General features: G+C 26.2%; 1 protein-coding gene across 2 annotated transcripts in view; it reads left to right on the plus strand.

Moving 5' to 3' along the window:
* The window catches only part of LOC113554135, a 133,004-nt gene that overhangs the window by 8,294 nt on the left and 108,760 nt on the right, over window positions 1-15,950 (plus strand). Inside the window, exon 2 of one of the 2 annotated variants that reach the window (XM_026957845.1) lies at window positions 7,288-7,351. The exons of the other annotated variant lie outside the window; for it this stretch is intronic. The gene's annotated coding sequence lies outside the window, so the exon portion shown is untranslated. The remainder of the gene's footprint in view (window positions 1-7,287; window positions 7,352-15,950) is intronic. 2 annotated transcript variants of the gene reach the window in all.

Here is a 15,950-nt window from a genome sequence, read left to right on the forward strand (position 1 = left end):
TTTATAAACTATTGTAACCATCGCTAATAAAATAGTGTATTAAGCTTTATGTATAATATAAAAAAAATGTACTTATAACGTATATTATGATCAAAAATAAAAAATGATGGTGACTTTCCATAAAATGTTTTAAGACGATAATATCTCATACATATTACTCGTATTATTTAAATATAAAATTTTTATTAGAAACGAATTTAAATTAGGCGCTTAGTCTAATTCAGTTTTATTATAACAGATTTTAATTTAATATTTAATGGAACAAAAATATATTTTTTAAAAAATTGAATATAAATATAAAATAATATCTTTGTATAAACGAGGAAATTATGAAAAATTTTTATAAGGGTTTATTATTAAAATATTACGTACAGTTGAGTTTTGCATATTCTGATCAAGAATATTTTATACGTTAATTCAACTATATAAATTTTAATATGAACTAAAATTAGTATAAATTACATTTATTATGATAATGAATTATGCGATCGATTAATCTATTTTGAGAACTTCATATAAATAAAATATGGTCAGTATTTTAGAATCTGAGTAGACGATAAATTTATTGATTTTACAATAATGTGTTTTTAATTTTTATATATGTGTACATACATAATAAATAGTCAATAAAATGCTTCGATTTTTAATAATGGGGGTGTTTTTTGGTAAAGAATTGTAACTAGTTTGTACTTCAGAGAAGTAAATACTTATTAGTAGGAGATTCGTAAAACTTATTTTTATAATTCGGAAAATTATAAAACATTTTTAAAAAAACGAGATATTTTACACAAATTTAGTTTTTGACAAAATTGATTTTGTTTTTTATTTGAATAACTGTAAGAACTTAAAATTTTCACTAAATGGTTAAAAAATTATTTTCTTTGCATAATATAGTATTTTAAAAATGTTTATAATTCTTTTTAAGCTATTTGTAGGTAATTGAAATTTCTATTTTTTTTCTATATCAATAAAAAAATATTTAATGGTTCAAAATTTTTAAAAATTTAATACAAGTTGTTCTTATATCTGTAAATAATTATTTAAAATTAGTACAAAAGAACGACTTTTCTCATACGCATTTTTGAAGTTTATAATTTATTTATTCTTAAATTTTTTCTGTTTTTGATTGACTATAATTTTTTTATCGATATTTATAGATAAAAAAAAATGTAGGTAAGTAGGTGTCGCTCTGTTGTTGGACCCTCCCTCTCCATAGATATGGTCTTGTAGGTTTGGAATACTTACGAAGAATCTTGTATTAAATGTTAATGATTTAAATACAAAAAGTTTTAATGAATTTTTAACTATAAAAAAGTTTGCGATATTTTACGATTTTGACGATTTTCGTCAAAATTCTAAGTTCAAATGTATATAAAAAGATTGACTTTAGTATTTTTAATAAAGATATAAAAATAACTTATGGAAGATCTAGTATTATATTTTAAAGAATTCTTAGCCAGCAAATATTTTTTTATACATTTATAGTAAACCTAAAAAAATATGATAATTTTATCGTATAATGAAAATAATATTAAAACATTTTAATTGTATTATAAATATTTAGTGAAAATTTCTAATGTTAACGAATATTTGTTTTCAGTTACATAAAAAAACAAAATCAATTTTGTCGAAAATTGGATTTGCGTAAAAATTCCCGTTTTCAGTAATTTTTTGTTTGTTTTTCTTGATTTTAAAAATAGACCTGGAAATTCAAAGAACAAACTAGATCCAATTTTATATTCTAAAACACCTGCATTTTTAAAAATCAAAACATTAGATTGACAACTTATTGTGTACTTATTCATAAAAAAAGACACATATCAAGATAAAATAAATACATTTATCGCTCTGCTCAAAATTTAAAAAATAAAAACATACATTATTATAAAATCAATACATTATTCGCTCCTTGTATAATTTAAAACAAACATACACCACTGCGAAAAATTAAAACTATACTGTTGTATTGTAAATTATTTAATAATAATGAAGTCCCCCCCCTGAAAAAAAAATATATATAGTATATACAGTATATTGCTGAAAAATCACCGTAAGTAGATTTCGAGCAGAATATTTTTAGGAAATTGTATTTAGATTGAAACAGAACGGCTATAACATGGGATAAGACGTGAGATTTTGGTTTATGTTGAGATCAGACAATCTTCGTGATTTTCGAGGTTAGGCCCCTACCACGCGCAAATAACTGTTTGTTTCGCTACGGGAAGGTTTCTTGCATTGATCCCGTTCACTTTATCTTGTAAATACCGAATACGTGTTTGTGGATGTCGTTTTTCTTTATTCGACCAGCATCTTCAGCGAATAACACGCTGGCGACAGAGATTTTTGTGTGGGTATTTGCGTATAGAGCGTCCAATAAAATAAATCATCACTCCGTCTACTCTTTGAGTCGGAAATATATTATTCTTGTAGCCAGTCGGTATGTTGTTGTAGATTTACAATTCCGAACGGAACGAGCTGCTGCAAGTTTTGCCTTGTATAATTGAATCACCGCAATGACGTGTGATTTTCATTTTGTTTTCGGGGCGCTAAAAGTAATTGGAAAATTGAAAGAAAAACATAATTTTGAATTCTACAAAAAGTTTTCTTTGTACTATATACAATTTTGTATTTTAGTAGATTTTCTACGAGAGAGATATGATGAAGTTTTTCCATATTTACTTGTAACATTTGAAAATATATTGTGTTTACGACTAGTGTCAGCGTTGTTGGGGGGGGGGGAATGATATAATATTATATATTATGAATTAATATTTTTTATTATCGTTGAATAGTTCCACATTGAATATAATTTTAAAATATCAAAATATTGTACTATTATTTAATATGTTTTTATCATAATTACGAATTTGTTTCGTATAATATTTTATGATTTCGATTTTTTTTTTAACAGTACTGTATTCGATCGATTGTCTTCCCTGAAGGTATAAACGTCTGTGCATAATATTTAGGTAATTCGTAAGTAGATTATAGTATAATATATATACTTAATATTACATATTTGTTTATGCACATTACCATCGAAGTTGTACCAAAAAGAAAAAAAAAATATTGTATTTGAAAAACAAACATTTTGCTCAGTAGGTATATTCAAAATATTTTTTTTTTAAAACAATTGTTTATCTCCGTATTTTTTCACTGACTTTTTTATCGTATTATTCTCGAAATATAAAAATATATTGGCCACTGTAATAAGAAAAAAAAACGTATTGAAAAATGTATTGAAGAATATTTTAATTGGTTGCAAATTGTAATCTATTATATTGTAGTAATTAAATCATCGATTTTTTATCACAAAGGTTTTTATAATTAAACAATACTTTGGTTATTATTGGAGTGTTAAGTAAAGTTTTAACGTTAGTTTAGGTTAGGTAATGTATACCTTCAGTAGCGGCATATTAATTGTTGAAGTGCCCTACAAGTTAAGGTGGAACATGATAAAATAAAAATATTCGGAAAAATGTTGATATTGTTTATTCACATTTTTTACACTCAAAAACTCGGAGTATTAAAAAAGTTGGAAGTCGTCCATAAGCGAGAAACGCACAAAAGCAAAATTGTGAACTTAATCAGTATTAGGTATCTGAGTAAAAAGTTGTTCACGATGACTTTTGTTTTTCGTAATTTATTATTGTAAAATAAAAACTAAAATACTTTTAAACTTTCATAGGTATAGTGGTTTAAAATTTTTATCGCATCATACATATTACGAGTTTAAATTTAACGGGCTTAAATATTATTTCTTACTGAACGAGTAAGTAAACATAATCGTTAATTATAAATATTATACATTATGTACACGCATAAATCATTTACTTATATACCATTAAAACCGCGTGTTATAATATAATCATATCACATTTTAGTATAGTGAGCGGGGCGACGTTTTTATACTTATAATATAGTCTATACGCGATAATGTATATTCAGTTTCAAATTGTGCATAGGGACTAGCGGCGTGGAAAATCCAGAGCATTTTCACCGGATCAACAGGTGTTATTTATCATAAAAATAACATTTTTTTCAAGCGTTTTATTAATAAGATTATTCGATAAAAAAAAAAAAAAACACAGAATACGCGTTTCGAACAGGTTGTTTTGCAATCGGTATAAGATAACGCGAATTGCGTATATATTATTAAAAGCGCATTCGTTCTTACGGTTCAGGTTTTACCCCGTCGCCGATCTCCGGGCTGCGTGTCCGCCGATAACGGCGTTCAGCGCACTGCCAACAATGTCGTTCGGTCGTCGCGTGCGCCACCATCGAATGTCGCAAAGCAAAACTTCTACGTCCGTCGTACAGCGGCGCGCACTCGCGAAAAACGACGTAAACGCACTCGGTGCAAACATCGCGTCGTTCGATTTACCTCATATTGTATAGTTGCGGTCACCTCGGCCTGCAACGAACGCCTAACCGAACGCCGGTAATCGCGGTATACCGCTGAAACCGTATCGGACGTCGCCGCGGGTGCACGCGGGAACGTATTATTACACAAGCCTATGGTCCCGCGGCCGTTTGTGTTGCACACGGATCGCCGGTGGTATAGACTCGGGGCGTTGAAATGTGTCCCACGTGCGCCAGTAACTCGACCGCCGCCGCCGCCGCGGCCGTGGCACTCGTATTCCTCGAGGAAAACGAAGAAATGGAAAAAAAAGAAAACGAATCGATTTCCACGCTCTCCGCTGTCGTGCAATACGCCGTCACGGCGTTGCGCGTGTATATATTACACGGGCGCAAGTCTAATATAATATATATATATATCGTCGCGGGTCGGAATGCTTTCGCGGTGAAAAACCATTGTATATCTCCATCACGTTGCCGCGGTGCACGTGACTTTTGGACGACGTCGTCGCGGCGGCTGTGTATAAGTCCTTCTTTTTTCCAGTCGCTGCCGTCGGTGGCGGCAAGCCCGTCCGCACGTTTGTGACATGACATTTCTTACGCGCGGAACCGCGAAGGCGTTTGGAGGGCGCGATGTTCAGACTTGGCCCTCCGCACTTCGTCATTAGACACACACGTGAGAGCACGTTCTCGGGTTAGTCTGTGTGCGACGGCAGATTTCCCTCCGCCGCGGTTTACGTTTATTTCCGTTTCTTTTCTGTTTTCCTGTTTTGTTTTGTTTTGTTTTTTTTTTTCACGACTATTACATATTATCGTTGTTATTATTATCATCATGATTTTGACGTGATGGTACATTTTGAGAGATCGCTAAATGATCGGTCGTTTACATATTTTATGTGCTTCGTACGTCGTTTTTGCGGGAACGAATTTACAAATTAAATAGACGCGCGCGGATTCGGTGTGAGAATGCTTTGTCGGATATATGATCCGAATACGAAATTCATAAATCGTCGGAAGACTTAATATGCAAAAAAAAAAAATCGAGCCGAACGAATTCGCGTATAATATATAGGATTATTTCTACGTGTTTACGTCAGAACACTAATATTATAAATGGATACAGTGTATATTAAATATTATTATATTATTTTGTAACTTTGTTTGTTCAAAAAAAGTACCAACCTAAGCAGCTGTTTTCTTGACGTTTTCGTCTTGCATCGGAGGATAAAATGAGTAGGTATTACATTTATTGATCTTAGGACTGAAATAAAAAGGGACAATAGCATCATCTTTCAAATAGTCAAACGTCCACCTTAGATAATGACTAAAAGCTAAAGCACGTTTTCGCGAAGAGTATATACATTTAAAAACCCAAAATAAAATGTTTATAAAAGAGAGTCTCCTCGTATGGTTTTAGTACGGGTCATAATATAGCTTTGGACGGGTCCGGTAGTTAGTACCTATATCATATCTATAACTTCATAAGCAATTAAGACAATAATTGTTTTTAATATTGCGGAATGATATTTAATATTTAACATATTATACAATAAACTAAAACTGAGAGGGTTTAGTTCGTTCGCTAGAGTTCGTATAGTTAGTATGTTTCTAAATTCGTCACTAACATCAGTAAAAAAATTCTGCTGAAGTACCAATGTGTTAGTTTTATTTTAAATTAAAAATGTTTTGAATAAAAATTTTTTTGAATTAAGAAGAAAAAAAACTTGCATAAGTTTTAATATAAGTAATATTTGGATTTTTCTTTAATCCTTAATTTAAGGTTCAAAAACTTAAATTAAAAATAAAACGATTTTACTATCTTATAAACATACATAAGGCGCTAACGTTTGAAAATATTACAGGGCTGAACTGAGCTACCCGTACCGTTCTTTTAAGAAAACTTTGAACGAATGGACGCACTGAACTATGTTATATTGTTTTACTGTTGCTTTGTTACTATCTTTGCAAAAAAATTGTTTTCTACTAAACAATTAAATCGATAAATTCAGATTTAATCTTAAAAGGTTATTAAAATTGAGTTATAAAACTTATAGAATACGCTTAAGCCCTTTACAGGGAAATTAATTAACCTTCTTATATCGTGGTAGATGTAAACTTACAAAAACAAATCGAGTTATAAAGTGACTTACCATAGTTACTACATAATAGTAATAGTATGTCATATGTGTATAATAATTAATTGGCCTTTAAAAATAAATGTTTAGACTGTTAAAATCACAATCGTTTAATAGGAAATATATTATACCATAACTTATAATAAACTACTTGGTAATTTATATTTTCGTTTTTATAATTACTTATTTATAGTATAGTCTATAATATAGAACAAATGTACAATCAATGGTTACTGTTGAGTAAACTGTGATACAGTTATTTTATAAATAATTATTCACTATTACTTACACATTTTGAAAGAAATTACAATGTGGTATAAAAATAAAAATTGCTTTCTTAGCTATTAAATACTTTGTATTACATAATGAAAACTTATCATACTTTTTGAAATTGTATTAGATTTTTTTAATAAATGTTACATAACAAATAGAAGGAAAAATAGTATGACAATATACTGCACCAATCATGTGTCTATAGCAGTGGTTCCCAAACTTTTTCGTCTTAGGGTGTCCTGTTGGAACTGAATTTTTCTCATGGCACCCCTGATAAAGCCGATGACAATTTTTTAGATAAAATAATCAATAGAACATTTAAAATTTATTTTTGGATTAAACAATTGAGATACTGGACAAATTTGACCGAATATTTATATCAATACTGACATGAAAAAGGACAAAATGTTAACAATTTTTGAACAATAATTTATACAATTTAGTTTATGGTATTTAAATTTTAAATTTTCAAAAACAATCTGTATATACACAATAATACTTTGTTTATTTTTTATTTTAGATGACTACTGATAATTTGTTCATTGGGTTCTTAATTGAACAAATGCAAAAATAAGCTAAGACGAGTAAGTTAATAATTTATAATTTAATTTATTATCCTAATATTTTATGAGATGAGTTTATATCAGTTACAATCGTGGGATACCTATAAAATATTTTCAAACAATGTTAATACAATTAATCATTATTATTATTATTGTCGTATAGTTTAGACAAGCAGTATAGTCATAAATAAATAATTTAAATCTAAATCAAATTATACTCAGATTAAACGATTAGTAAAATAAACATAAAATGATAATTATAATATTGACTAATAAAAATACATTACTTTTCTGTACTATAGGTAAAGTTTATTGGTCGTAAATTATTGTTGCACATGAAATTTTGTGAAGTTTCTCTATTGATTCGTTGAAAACCGGGATTGGACAGGATATTATGATGTGTTCTGTCGTTTGAGGTGGATTTACAAGAATAAGAATCCCTTGTATCCCATTTGAATAGCATTTCCCTGCTTAAGTCTAGTATTGATTCTGTTTAGTTCTCGTTGTTTAGCATGAATCCAAATACTATGTCTTTGATCGATTGCTGACTGAAAGTGAATGACGATCTCCGCATTTCGATCTTCAGTTTTGATTTGATCGGAGTGATTTTGATAAATTTCTTGGATGTGATACAACTAGGATTCTTTGACGTAAGTCTCAAAATATGAATCAAAAGAATATCTTTAGTGCAGATTCGCTATGAATTGGGAGTTTGTTCTTACATATTTGATTTATTCTGTTTTAGTGACCATCGCCCATCAGTATGAGGTACGTTATGTTACACAGCACTATTAGATATTGGTTTGGGAGAGTTTTTATTATACTGACAACAATATAAGTAATAGAGTTAAGTTGAATATCTATTTTTGAAGAATGCATACTATTTAGCCAGATAGGAACGCCATATTGGATGACAGAGTATAGATAGATATATTATAATTATTGTAATTAGAGAGATAGACTAAAGCTATTGATGCGGAAGTCTTAGCAATATTATGTATTAAATACTATAATACAACTAACGTGGTGTGTAATAGTTCTTAATAATACCAATTGCAATCAAGTATCTAGTTCATAATTAATTAGTTTTATTATATTGAGCTTAATAAAAACAAACATATATGTATTATCACAATATTATAAATTATAATCAATAACCATATGTTATGAAATGGTATTATTTTTAATTTTATTTAATTTTAATTTTTAACGTTTATATTCAAATATTATATATTCGACGTTGTAGCATTTCGAGAATATATCATTTACCTACATAGTTTCTAATCAAACATTAAAATAATATCATAAAATATAAAACACGTTGGTGGTATGCTTTTATATTTGTAATGATTCAAATCATTAATTTAAAATAAATAAATAATACGTTCATTTTGGACATAAAAAGTTATATAAATGTGTATGAGTAATTTTTTTTGCATGTGCTTATATAATATAAAATTATAAGTGAGTGCATACTACACGTATATGTTTACACGTTAGATTAAAATACTTGAACGTATAATTTAGTTATAAATAATTATTAGCCATTAAGAGTCCTAATGGTTATTATTTTGGACTAATGGAAATTTGGTATTAAAAATAATAGAAATAATGGATATAATAATATTGAAAATCAAAAGTAATTAATTTAAATCCAATTAAATGCATTTTATTTTTGAAAAAAACTCAAATTCACAAAATGTAACTGTAGACGCGCACATTCGCACGTGTGTACGGCGGTTTTATACGTTGTCTAACTGAAGATAATACGTGCAGACCAGGTACGGCACGACAAAACAACCACGATATAATATTTTAATAATAATGGACTGTATTCCGTAAGCACATATACATATAAAATAATAATAATAATAATAACAATAATACAAATAGTCCTTACCGGGTCGACCCACTCTAATGTAATATAATATATTAATGTTTAATACTAATACATATTTAGTGATTTAATAACATAATAAACATATACATAACAAATATAGAATTAAGTCTGACCTGATCAGCGACAGGAAAGTACACCCGAAACGTATCAAAACCGGATCATCGTTTAACCATATTGCCATACCATGAACTATATTATAATATGGTAAGTTCTAACGCGGTAAATTACTTCCGGCGTGTAATAATATAATAACCGTACCGGCTAATAAAAATATCGAACTAAATAATATATAATATCTGCCGAACAGCGTTGACGCACTATATAATTATAATTGTATAGTACACACCGTGTGTACTGTGTAAAAAATACGAACAGCGAATAATAATATTAATGTACTATGTACGCGGCGTACAACACGAATAAAAAAATAATTAAATGACGTCGGAACGACAACAACCGCGGCGATGCATCGATACCACGGATGATCGGTCCTGTGCGTTGCATCGTATTGCTCAGGCGGCCGGTGAAAGTACCATCAGTTCATCAAGTCAACGATGTCATTGACATCGAACAGTAACAAAATTATATTTTGCTGATAAAAATGTATTTATAGGTATACTTATATTTTAAAATAGTTTGAAAAATTTGGTTTACAAATAGTTTTTCAAAGTTACATAATATTGAATTATAATTTACATAATTCTATACGTACAATTTTAAAATTAGATTGGTTTAATGATAAATTTAGTGTGTTCAATTTGTTTGATATGTCGTTACAGAATTACAGAAATTTTTTAAAAAATTATTATTTTTTATACATTTCATGTTATACTTAATCGCATTATGCTTAATTTTTGTACATATCTTGAAATATTCTGTATTGCAATTTTTTTTATATGATATTTTTTATAGAAATTACAATATTATTAAACTTTAATTTAAATTACCATTTAATTACAAATGTACCATTCGATAAATATATTTTTATAACTTTTTGTTTAGTATATAAAAATAAAAATTACGTAGAACAATATTCAATTTTTTTTAAAAATATTTTTATGCGCTTTAACTTTAAACTTACAATTACAGTAAAACTTGAAGTTGTCACGATTGATTAAAATATTATTAATGAATTATTTTGGGTTTTAACTGGTTTAAGATTTTATAATTTAAAATGATATTGATCAGACTTCAATTACATAGTTATATTAAAAATATCCCTGAAATCTTTATAACAAATGTTTTTATAGATATTTAAAATTGCAAATCATGGTTCATCTTCATTTTAAAACTGTGTTATTGTAGTTACTATGTTATTTCTAAATTAGTACATTTTATTTACAATAAACGGTTTGTAGTTATTGATTGAAATTTAGTTCATATTCAATCATACTATTTTATATTTTTTGAACTTATTATAATAATTAATTCTTGTGTTTGTTCATTAGTATTTATGTTTATTTATTTTTGTATATTACGAGAATATTTTTCAATTTATTGAAACATTTATCTATATATTTCTGTATAAGTTATATTTTTACTGAGTTTTAAATTCTAAAACTTTTTTTATTAATTTATTACGATTTTCTCAACTTTAACACATTTGAATACATTATTGAAAGATAGAATAACTGTATTAAGTCATTCATATTTTTTCAAAAATAGATGAATTTGGTTCGTATTAAATTTATATTAAAATATATTTATTTTGTTTTATTAGTATATATAATAAACACATTTAATTCATATTTTAATCGATCACATCGAAGTTTTAACTCATGTTCAATGTTATAGTCCTGTATCATTGTTTCTCAAGATATAAAACTTAATAAAAATATTCAAATATTTTTTAAATTTATTTGTATTGCAATTAAAACTGTAATATATAATATAAAAAAAAAGTAAAATAAGTATTTGTTATGTTACTTTTTAAGTTACATATTTATTTAAATTTTTCGTTGATTCTGATCAAGAATTTATTATATTTTTAATACATAGATACTAATATAATTTTTATTTGTAAGCAAACACAGTCGCAGCCTGTAATGACTGGAGAACATATAAAAACTGTTTGAATTAAAATTATCGATTTGTTAAGTATTATTTTTACTATTTTTTTTATCGCTTTAATTAATAATATGAGAAATAGATATTCAAACAAATTTAGATATGAATCAAAGTTAAAATGCATATTTGTTAGTTTGCTTCAATTAAAAAAAAAAAAAAAATTAATTTGCTATTGTAACCGGTTTCAAAGTCAAAAGATTATCGAATAGATTAATGAAAATATAGTTAATATAATATGGGATTCTTTTAACTATAATAATATTTTCATTTTTTCACCATAATTTAATTATAATATATTTTTATGTTTATTTATTTTGACTTCATAATTAATACAAACATAAATAAAGAAGGTATATATTGTTGACATATTTTTGCGGTGTGATACACAATATCTCGGAATAATATTATAATTCCATAAATAATTGTATATTTTAACTCGTCAGTATACTTGAGTTATCAATCAGATGATTCATTAAGTATTAAGTATCAGAGTTTGTTAAAAAATTTAGGATAAAATTTCTGAAAACTAAATAACATTTCGTTATTTTATTTAGACGATTAAATTATACTATTAAAGTTGTAATTTTTATTTTACATATAGAGATACCATTTGTACTTATAGTTACACATATTTACCAAGAGGGTGTGGTTTCTTTTAAATTAGCATGCCACCTCTCACGACACGTAATCTAAGGGTTCCGCGGTTTTGACACCTTTCACCAACACAAATTTCTACTTTCCCTTATGGCTTTCCGAAGGGGTGAAGCATACGTTTTCTGCTCTCTCAATCTCTATATCTTATTCTATTACACACTATCTTACATACCTACTCATTTGTGTTGTTATATTTGTATAGGTAAGTTAAGTACACACACGTGTGTTGGTCATGTCGACGACTATATTTTCCACTGCACTGCGGTATTTACTTTTATGCACACATTTTTTTTAAGAACGTTGTAATAATTTTATATTTGCTGTAAAACACTTGAAAGGACGAATATATATATATATATAGTATAGATATACAATAGATAATAATAATTTTATTTTCATTTAAATACGTATTGTATTTACAATTTATATATTTTTATCTCGAATAACAGTTTTAGGTGTAAGTTATGATAATTTTACTTAACAATTTTTTTTTCATCGTATTGATTAATATTATTTATCAATTAATTCAATTCGATAATTTAGGTGATTTTTATTAGTTTTCGTTTAAAGCACTTGTTGGCTGTCATTAGATATTTGATAAAAACTGACGAATTTGTGAATTTGTGATGGTGTTTGTCATATAATAGGAAATTATTAAAGATTAATCTAATTCAGAGGTTCCTAAACTGTTCACGGTACGGCCCAGTTTGGATAAAGTTTAAATTTTAGTGGTTCACAAAATAATAATGACCTTTTTTCCGTTTCATTGTTGATACGTATAATCATCGCACATGATGATCAATGATAATAGTATATTTTAAGTGACCTATAAAAATATTATAATCATGACCCACAATTTGGGAACCTCTGGTGTAATATGTATAGTATATACCTTTTGTTGCATTGGGTTGTGTCTTATATTTATTTATACTTATTTTTCATTATAATATAGTATGATCTCGCATACATTTTAATAATACAAAATATTATATAACAGAAGTTAATCAATCTTTATATACATTTAAAATTATGGATGCGTAAATTAGATATTCACTGTAAAATAAAGCGATTTGCATTGGCCAATTTAAAGTCAGATATATTTATTTTAAAGGCGTTTATTGAATACTGCAAGCTCTCCAAAAAAGTGTAACGATTTAAACCAAGTTGCTTAAAAATAATTGTCAAACTTCATAGTAATATATCAGTATTTATTCAAAATAATCGTTTTTACTCGACTTCAACCTTACCATAAACGCGAGAATTGTATTTTATAATAAAGTATTTATATTTGTTATAATTATTCTAACGTTATGTTTTTTCATGATTGATATCAGTGTATGTGGCTCACGTTACAAAAATATATTTACGAAATAATGGTAAAACAGTATACAGAAATATATCGACATTGAAATGAGCTCTTGAAAATTTAATGAGATTCGAGTATAAATTTGAAGTAAATATTATTCGGTGTTAAGTTAAAAAATCTAATGACATTGTTATAATATATTTAAAATGAATATACAAATGGAACCTTATTTATATGTTATATACGATATACCTACTACATTAGCATAATGGATTTTATTTATTATTTTTATAATTACTTTTAATATGTTATTAATTGATATTAATTTAGTTGATGATATACAATAATTAATGTTATACAATTTAATGCTACTCGAAATGTCTTATTTATCTTAAATTATATAATACTTATGTTTGTGTGACTAGTAACTGTTTAAGTTTTCAAAATAACTAATATTGAATAATACGTCAATTCTGTGGTATGAGTTGTGGTTTTCTTTTGTTATTTTTTTTTCCTATTTTAAAATATTTTTTATGCATAAAACTTATAATCGATCTATCAAACTTTATACTCGAATCGAAAATTTTTGAGTATATGATAAATAATAAGTCATCGTCTATATAAAATTATGGAGTATTCGTTTATACTTTGTTATCTTTGACAGAGAAGCACGAGGATATACAAATACTAGCTATGGTACATGATTTAGAAATATTTTATGGTTTATTTTAATGAACATTACGAGAATGTTTTCCATATTAAAATAATGTTATACTTTAAAGTATTATTTTACTCAGTTATTTGAAAAAATAAATTGACAAAAAAATAATGTATCTATTTTTTTTGATGCTCAGTATGAAATGTTTTTCAATAGAATGTATATATAAAATTATATATAATATATAATATATATATATGTATATTCAACAATTTACATTTAAAATTTTTCTATTTATTATTGATATTATATACTACTAACTGTATATGAATTCGTAGAGATATGAGTATACCATTTAAATAATGAATACATATTTCTATAATGACAGAAAGCAAACCTCTGCTGTAGTGGATATTTTCTTTTATCATAAGTATACAAGCGAAGCGCCATTGCTTTAAAACTTAATTAGTGTACAAAATATAACTATAATAGATCAGTTTAAATGATACGTTGGCGAATAGTCCACTCAAATTAGTGGACTATCCGGCTTTTTGTTAATATCATTTTCACAAGTGTGTTTCAATTAAATAGCTTTCGGTTTACAAGTCTGGGTCCTTTATGTTTATCTACGTTCTCGTTTAATTATCATACAGCTCCCTTAGTAAAATTATGTATCACATACACGTCTTCATTAGTTGGCATTTCTTGATTTAATTTTCAGCGGGATTTTCGGCTGGCTCAGGGCCAATATAAAAGAGGCTTACAGGTTTGTACACTAAATGATGAAACTAAACATTTCAATAACCACTGTAAGGAGCGTCCTTATTAATGATAAATTAAAATAATAAATACAACAAAATAAACACACTATATTAAAAGTGAATTTTAATTATGTCGAATAATAAATAATAATATTATAGATTTTGATTAAATTAAATATGTGATTCTTAAATTCTTAAATTAGTTATATCCACTTATATATCTATAATATTGTATAAATTGAAAATTTATTAATATTATAATTTACATAAGTATAATATTTTTGAATGTACATAAATTGCACAAAATGTAATATGATTCTTTATTAAAAAATTTAAATAATAAAACTGCTAATTAAAAAAAAAATATTTTATAAATATATTGTAATTTTTTAATATTTTATAAGAAAATTTAAAAATAATATATATATATATATTTAAAAAGTAATTTAACTATTTTTATACATGTTTAGTTAATTTAGAGTAAATTATTGTTTGTTTATATTTTTATTAGAATTTAGAAGTAATAAAAATACATTTTGTTTTAAATAATTAAATATTTTATTGAACTTTTAATTTTTATATAAAAAATAACATTTATAATTATTGAAAAATATATTATTAGGATTAGTGACTACTAGCTTAATTATTGGGACCTATATCTGAAACATTTTTATTTTTATTGTAGTAATACTTTAAATCATATTTCGTTCAATTAATTCGAATACCAAATAAATTATTGTGCTTATCAAAATATTATAATATTTGAATCAGTTTAGAATGAATATTAGTCAAATCATTTTTTTTAAACATATTTAAATTATTTTAACTTCCAAGTGTATGTATATATTTGATTACTACTTACAGGTTACAGCATGTAACTAAATCTTTGTAAAAAAAATAATTCTAATTGCGATTGTGTATTACAAATTCAGATTTAATCCAATTGAAATAGATGCTAAATATTTATTATTGTTTACTTTAAGGCCTTTGTTAATCTAGGTTTCGTTGAACTCTAAAATTATATCGAATCATAACTATTTATTTCATACTTGAAAATAATTTGAATTTACTACAACTTACCATTTTTAAAGAATACATAAAACTAACGATTAATAAGGATTTTTTTGATACAATAGTACAATTTTGAGATGCATATTATTTTTGAGCTAAATATTGAAAAATGTTTAAAAATAATTTCAGTGATAATAATAAATAACTTAAGTTGTAATAATACAATGTTTTCAGTTTTCATTTGTCCAGTTTAACATTTAAAA

Source organism: Rhopalosiphum maidis, chromosome 2, assembly GCF_003676215.2.
Source record: "Rhopalosiphum maidis isolate BTI-1 chromosome 2, ASM367621v3, whole genome shotgun sequence".
In the NCBI taxonomy this organism is placed as follows: domain Eukaryota; kingdom Metazoa; phylum Arthropoda; class Insecta; order Hemiptera; family Aphididae; genus Rhopalosiphum; species Rhopalosiphum maidis.